Source organism: Ixodes scapularis, unplaced genomic scaffold (assembly GCF_016920785.2).
Source record: "Ixodes scapularis isolate PalLabHiFi unplaced genomic scaffold, ASM1692078v2 PGA_scaffold1__304_contigs__length_218370807, whole genome shotgun sequence".
Classification (NCBI taxonomy): Eukaryota; Metazoa; Arthropoda; class Arachnida; order Ixodida; family Ixodidae; genus Ixodes; species Ixodes scapularis.
Window position 1 is genome coordinate 15,611,450 of NW_024609846.1, and position 8,116 is coordinate 15,619,565.

The following is an 8,116-nucleotide window of genomic DNA, read 5'->3' on the forward strand; positions in this document are numbered from 1 at the left end:
GTGCTAGCTTCCACTGTGAGAACCAGGGAATACCAGGGCTCCTAGCCTGCCTGGCCTTGCAGGAAGCGAACGAAGAGAGCGAACGTCAAGCAGCCCGCGACACGGGCAGTTCGACGTTCTTGGGGGGTTATTTCCGTTGAAAAAATCTTCAAAAAGCCTTCCCGGCTATGCTCCGTGTCTTCGCAAAAAATAATTGATAGGGTCGGGTCCGGAGTGTGGGAACGCAATAGACAGGTTTGTTCACTTGCTTTAAAGCTGTGCAAAAAAGCAGCTCTCTCCTACATATGCAACAAAACACTCCGGATTCGGTCCGATCGTCGTGAAGTGACTATCGTCGAAACTGTATATTGGATGTGCTGTGTTATTTGAAACCTTTCTCTAATCCTGTTCGGATAACGCGGCACCATGGGGTACGTGCAATATATGTTGTTCAATTGATGAGACTCGTTGAATTTCATGTTTTGAGTGGGGATTACCCGTGCGGTTCGGATATCCCGTGTGGTCAAATATTTTCGACGGTTAAGACCTTTGTAGATTGACACGGCTGAGTGTATGGTGGCTGTAGGAAGCATTACGCATCAGCCAGCATGGAGATTCGAACGAATGACCTTTTATTCCGCGCGCTCCGCGCTCGTGCTCAAAACGCGGCACCGCTTTGAGACGTGACGCCATCTATCGCTAGTTACTACATCTCTTTTCTCTGGAAACGTCAGCGTAGAGCGTCACCATCAACATGGTTGGGGTATCGTTGTGGTGGCCCTCTTTTCCTTGTTCCTCTTCGCGGCCGCGGTCCCGGGTGAGGCTGACTCTGGTTAAAGTCACTGGGACTCTGTTCTGTGCAGGCTGTGTCTTTCCCCGTGGAGGTCAGCTCTCGTCGAGAATCCGTCGCCGTTCGTAAGTGTTCACGGGTTCTTCGGTGGACCCGACCGCCTGGGGTTAAAATGTCGTTGGACCTCGGCACTGGATGTCCCACGACTATGGCAGGTGACCATGTGCGCCGCAGGGTGTTGTAGACGGTGACTGTAGAACCCGTGTCAATGTCTGGCAGTGTTCTTGAACTTCTATCGTAGTTCGCCTTTTGTTGCCGCCTTATTTCTGTGAGACGACGTGTGACAGCCTTGGGTGGCACAACAGCCGGCAGGTAATGTTCCGCTCGCGCAGGTAACAGTGTTCTTGTGTGTCGGCTCATCAGTCTCTGCACTGGCGATTGGAGGACATCGTCTCGAGGAGTGTTGCGCCACTCAAGGAGGGAGCGGTAAAACTCTTCAGTGTTGGCACTCTTTCGCAAGAGTTGTTTGGCCTGTCTCACGGCTCGTTCAGCCATGCCATTTGATCGAGCGTGGTAAGGGCTTGATGTAACTTGTTCTATCTTCAGGTTTTCCAAGAACTGCTTGAACTCCTGGCTGCCAAATGGTGGGCCATTGTCGCTTATAAGTTTCAACGGCAGTCCATGTGTTGCGAATACCCTGAGGCAGAACTCTTTGACTTTGGAAGCTGTGGTACTTTTCATTTCTTCTACCTCAAAATAAAATGAGTAAAAATCCACCAGGATTATGTAGTCTTTTCCTTCATGAGTGAAGAAATCGGTCCCGACCAACTGCCAAGGAAGCGTTGGCAGTGCGTGGCTGAGGAGTGGCATCTTGGCGTTTCTTGATTTGTACTTCTCGCATTTGCTGCATTTGTCATGTTCGCGGTCAATGTCAGCGTTGATTCCGGGCCAGAACAAAATTTCTCGGGCTCTTCTCTTCATTTTGTCTTTGCCCGCGTGTGCCGTGTGGAGCAAGTTGAGAATCTTGGATCTGATGGCCGTTGGAATTATTATCTTGTTTGACCGCAGCACAAGGCCGTCTTCCTCGTGGATCTCCTCTCTGTAGGACCAGAATGGCCTTCCGAGTTGAGGAACTTGTTCTTTCTGCTCGGGCCATGACGTCTGTGCATACTCGCGCAGTAGACGCATCTGGACATCGGCTGCAGTTGCGTCTCTTATTTCATTTAGCCGATCTTGTGTGACAGATATGTGCTCCAGTGAGTTGACTTGAAATTTCTCTTCTTCTTCTTGCATTGTTTCCTTCGTGGGAAACCGTGACAGTGCGTCCGCTAACTGCAAGTCTTTTCCAGGTATGAATTTTACTTCCAATGAGTATCTTTGGAGAGCCATCTTCATCCGCTGCAGTCTCATCGGGCACTGATGCAACGGTTTCATGAAAATAGCCTGTAACGGCCTGTGGTCGGATTCTACTGTTACGTTTGGTTGGCCGAATATGTAATGGTGGAACTTGCTGCAACCATGAACAATGGCCAGCATCTCTTTCTCGATCTGCGCATATTTCATTTGTGCGGCTGTCAAAGATCTCGATGAGTACGCTATTGGTCTTCCGTCTTCCGTGATAACGGCCCCTACTCCGTATTGGCTTCCGTCGACTGACAGCGTAATCGGCTTTTCTGCAGTGTAGTAAGCCAGCACTGGTGCCTTCGTCAAAGCGTCTCGCAGGTCTTCGAAACCTATTTGTTGATCTACCGTCCATACCCATGCAATCTCTTTTTTCAGCAGTTCTCGTAGTGGTGCCGCACGCTCGGAAAGTCGTGGTATGAAGCTCGACAAGTAGGTGATCATTCCGAGAAATGTTCGAAGTTCCTTGCGATCTTTTGGTTCATTGACCTCCAGTATGGCTTTGATTCTCTCTTGGTCAACAGCAACTCCATCTCCAGTCAGCACTTGTCCGAGGTAGCGGACTTCTGTCTTCGCGAATTGGATCTTCTTTGGGTTAAGTCGTAGATTCACTTCACGGCAGCGTTGGAGCAAGTGTCGCAGATTCTCGTCATGTTCCTGGCGAGTCTTTCCCCACACCAATATGTCGTCCATCATGACTGCTGTTCCGGTGAGTCCATCTAGTACTTCGTTCATGACACGCTGAAAAACTTCAGGTGCTGTGCTTATTCCGAAGGGCATTCTCTTAAACCTGTACCTTCCATACGGAGTACTCATGGTGCACAACTTTGAACTCTCTTCATCAAGTTCGATCTGCCAGAATCCCGAGGATGCGTCTAGCGCAGAGAACACTTTCGCTCCCGCGATTCGAACGGCAATGTCGTCCATTGTCGTCATCGGGTAGTGTTCTCTCCTCAGGGCTCGATTCAAGTCAACTGGGTCCATGCAGATGCGCACTTTGTCCTTCTTTGCGACAACTACCATGAAACTGGCCCATTCTGTCGGTTCTTTTACTTTTGTCAGAACTCCCTGGTTCTCCATTCTTTGAAGTTCGCACTTGACCTTTTCTTGCAGTGCCACAGGCACCTTCCTGGCTGGGCGAACGACGCCTTGTGAACCTGGCTTCACCTTCATGTTGTACACAAATCCCTTGACCTTTCCCAGTCCGCTGAAAACGTTTGCGTATGGTCCGGCAGGGTCACAAAGATTTGTATCTGCTGCATTTGTGTCTTCGTGTTCTCTTGACACAGAAGCCAGACGCTTGATCATTCCAAGTTTTTCACTCAGTTCTCCTCCCAACGTCACCGGTACCTCTTCCTTGACCACAAAGAACCCCTCCTGGACAGCTCTGGCTCCATTCGACACTGTCAGTGTTGTTCTTCCACATGCTTTTTTCTTGTGGCCAAAAAACGGTGATAGTGTGGTATCGCATTTCCGGACTTTTTTGTTTGATATTAGACGGATCAGTCTTTCTGGGATGACTGAGCAATTAGCCCCGGTGTCGAGCTTGCAGCGTACGCTATTTTTTTCTATTGTGACTGTCTCGCTCCATCGGTCTTCTTTCTCTATCTTATCTACGGTTAAATGGCACAGCAGATAATCTTCATCGCTGTCGTCCGTATCCTCGCGCTCTACTTGTCGTACTTTGGGATCAAATTTTCGTCCTTTTTTCGACTGGCGTCGGTGACGGCTGTCTGGTGTGTGGGTCTCGCTCTTGCAGCATTTTGCAAAGTGGCCTAGCTCGCCACAACTAAGGCACTGTTTTCCAGTAGCTGGGCACGTGCTCGCGCGATGAACAAAGCCGCAACGGTGGCACGTGGCTTGGTCTGATCTTCTAAGCACCTTTACTGTCAGTGGGTCCTCGTGTCGCTCGTCCTTTCCGTGGATTTCGTTGAACTGTTCTTCAGTTCGTTCCCTTGTTCGGCATATCTCCAGGACTTTGTCAAAGGTAGGATTGTCGTTAATCAGTTTCTGCTGCAACTGTCGGTCTTTAGTTCCGAGTATTATTCGGCTTCTTAGCATACGTTCTTCGACGTCGCCGTACTCGCAGTTGCGTACAAGCACCCTCAGTTCCGTCAACCACTCATCAAACTTCTCACCTTCCTTTTGGTCTATTTTCCCAAAGATGAATTCGTGGTACGTGAGGTTGATCGCTGGCTTCATGTGCGCCGCGAACTTATTCTTCAGGACCTCGAGTTTCTCTCTGTCTTCCTCGTTATCGAATGTGAAGGTAGTGTAAATTCGCCTACCTTCTTCTCCAATGCAGACGAGAAGTGTTGCTGCTTGCACTTTGTCAGGTTGGTCCATCAGGTGCGTTGCTACCGCAAACAGCTCGAATTCCATTAGCCACTTCTTCCATGCGTTCCAGGGTTCGCTTGCCATGTCTAGCGGTTTCGGCGGCGGTAGTAGGCTTGTCATGGTGGTCGCCGTTCGCTCACTTTGGCGTTCTTCGCGGTCGCCACCTTCTCCGGGCCTACTGTCCAGCGTTGTTTCGTTTCCTTGAACCGCTACGGACTAATTTGGCTTAAACCGCTGCCACCATGTAGGAAGCATTACGCATCAGCCAGCATGGAGATTCGAACGAATGATCTTTTATTCCGCGCGCTCCGCGCTCGTGCTCAAAACGCGGCACCGCTGGGAGACGTGGCGCCATCTATCGCTAGTTACTACAGTGGCGTAGAAAGATCAACATCTTATAAAAATACTCCAGTTGCGTTTGTACCGTCGCGCACGGACTCACGAAAGCAGCTTCTATTTCTTTGTTTTTGTTCTCAAAAATAGTACAATAGATTCTTAAAAACCCCGAGAAATTCTGTTAGTCATAGAACACATAATAAAAAATAGAACACTGCAATTTAGCCTAAACCAGCGTCCGGAAGTGTGGCTACGCAGGCTGCCACAACCCACTGACGAGAAAACCCACAGCCCGGCGCAGTCAGGCAACACTGACGCACCCTCTCAAAACCAGGGACGCGCGTTGTAAACCGCTTCGTTCGAGACTGCCGCACGAAAGGTCAATAGGCCCCCTACGGGAGCAAGAGTTGCGCGTTCATTCCCGTAGAGCCGTGTTTCCTGCACGGCCTGTTGATCCTGCTCCTCACATGACTGAATTGGGCGAATAGAGGCGCCGCGCGTTCGAGGCACGCGCACGCTCAAAAGCAGGGGAATATACGCCGAGGCGTGTGCAACGTCTACTTTCCTGCACGGCATTTGATCCGGCTCCTCACGTGATCCGATCTCGACGAATAGCGGCGCGGCGACACGTGGAAAGCAGACACGCAACTCTGGCTCCCGTAGGAAGCCGATACAGGAAACCTAATATGGTTTAAATCGGCCCAATGGACCCCATGAGTGATGGCGTCACAAGATGGCGCTGCGTTCCGAACAAAGCGTTGCTAGGGCCGTTGTTACTAACAGATACAGAGGGGCTCGACGTGAGGTTAGGAAATGTCCCATAAAAAAGTAGATATTTTTTTGTAAGCATTGATATTTTCAATATCTAATCATGAAGACTTTTTGTATCGTCTCGGTGTCATAAAGGGATGATCAAATGCCGAAATGAAGTTTCACAAAAGATTTTGTCTTGCTAACAAAGGACTGAATGGCTTCGGGGGTTCAGTGGCTCTCTCCGAGGGAGTCCACGGAGTGTGCAGCAAAAACGAGGATGAAGGAGGACCGGACGCAAACGAGGCGGAACTTCAAACATATTTTTATTGAAACGCGTTGCGGTATTTGTAGTCAAACTTTGTCACAAAACAAAACAAACAACCATCACAGAGTATGTTCAGGGTACAGCATTATCTTGCTCCGAGGTAAGCAAGTTCCTTTTCAGATAGAGCTATCGAAGGCGACACACGTTTCGACTAAGTAATTATTGCGTTCAGCTTCTCCAATTGCAGGTGTTATGGTAGCCTCGTTTTTTTTTAATTCTAACGCATCCATCAAATAGGGGAGCATAACCGCATGCCCTCAGTGCATCTCAAGAAACCCATTCTTGTGTTTTTGCACATTGTTACAGTGCTCGCGAAGCCCATCATTTAGGCATCGCCCCGTCTGCCCGACGTACTGCACGCCACAAGACAGCGAGTTTTCATATACCATGAAATGCGTGGCAGACGACAATTTTTGTTCAGTGCTTCTTTTCGCATCCGTGTATGGCAGGCACGTCAAGCTTTGTTAGTTAGCACAATTTCATGAGCGTATTGGGCGCGGAAAACGCTACCTTTACACTTGACTGTAAAGCGGTTTTCTTCGAATTGTGAGACACGTGGTAAATATACGATATAACAACTTTTTCTTTCTGTATCGCATGCTGGCTTCCACTCTTTTTCTTTGAGACAGTGATTTCCTAGAAGGACTGCAGCAACCGCAACAAGAACGTGCTTAGAGTTCCCAGCTGCGGCCAACCGCATTGCGTGCTGCTCAAAACCAGCAGAGGTGAAATGCTCAGTGGAATGTTTGAACGCGTTGTTAAGACAGAGGCTAACAATACTTATTTTGATCAGCTTGGAGTTGGCTGAATGAAGAGGAAGCAGCGGCTTATGCGCACGCGGATGTAATCGTCGAGAAACAAAAACCTGAGGTAAACAAAACGTATAGAGTTTTCTACGGGCATCTCATGCGTGGCGTCGAGAGTGCAGAGGCATTACTTAAAAGTGGTCATGGTTTTCGCAGTCTCTGCTTCAAAAGCGTTGGTATTTTAAGCAGTAAAATCTATGGAATCATCCACGTATCTAAAACTTACTTTACTTTGGACACTTGAAACCGGCTGCTTAAAGTGCTATGAATTTGTGCCAAAAATTTACCGCTGAGGACTGGCGCGATGCACTACCCGATACATGTGCCCTTGTTTTGCAAGTAATGCTTGCCATCATAGTGAATAAAAGTTTCCAATGATAACAAATTGAGGAATTCTAAAGAGCCACTTCTACATATCCCCGATTTATAATAAAAGGCTACAACTCAGTGCACTGAGAAGTTTGGTGTGGTAGCCTTTCAAAATATGTCAGGGATTTTTAGCAGTGGTTTTTCAGAAGTACTCAAATATATTGTAGAATTTAGTTTTTACGACTTCTTACTCTTTGAAGTAACCACAATACGGTGACCCGGACGCACGGCGCAAGATACATTTAGATGATGAATCTCTGCCCGACGCGGCGACCCCTTTATGTTCGGCGCACAGAGCGCTTCACTCGCACGGGGATAAGTGGCGCCGAAGCAGTGATGTTTGCTGGTCGTAAAACCCAAGATCGAAGAAGGTTCTCCTTTTTTTCGACTCTTCGTACTCTGAACTCGTAAAAATAGGTATTGCTTCATCTTGCCTACATGCGGTTTTGGAGAAATCATGCCACCATGTAATGCATGCCAGTTTCGGCCAGCAGTTGGAGCAACTGGTTGCGGCTGGATTCCCCACATCGTTGTTTGTACCTGTTCCAGAGTCGCTACCTAAGAAAGTGAGGGGGGGGGGGGGGGGGGCTGCAGTGCAAAAAAAGACAGGCCAAATAAGAGGGCGATATTCATTCCGTGCCTTCATCAAATATCCCACAATCTAAGAGGGGCCCAGTGATACGACACGCTTAGGGCGTTTTTTTGCACCTAACAAACTCGCGCAATTGTGCCCAAGGGTTGCCAACAAAATTGTATCCAAGCGCATTTGCTCAGTCAAATACAGGAACAAATATATGGAATGTACGATGGGCGCTGTGTAAAGGAAGGATTGCGCTGACGTGCGGCGAGGTATTCGTCGGCCAAACGGGCCGATGTGTAAATGAAATATTGGGTGACCATGCTCGGTCTCTACGGTCGACAGCTGGGGGGCCCTTGGCGCTTTATTGCGCAAATCGTGGATGTCAGCCCGACTTTCATCACGTCACGATTGCTGGAGGTGTTTGTGGGAGGGGGGGGGGG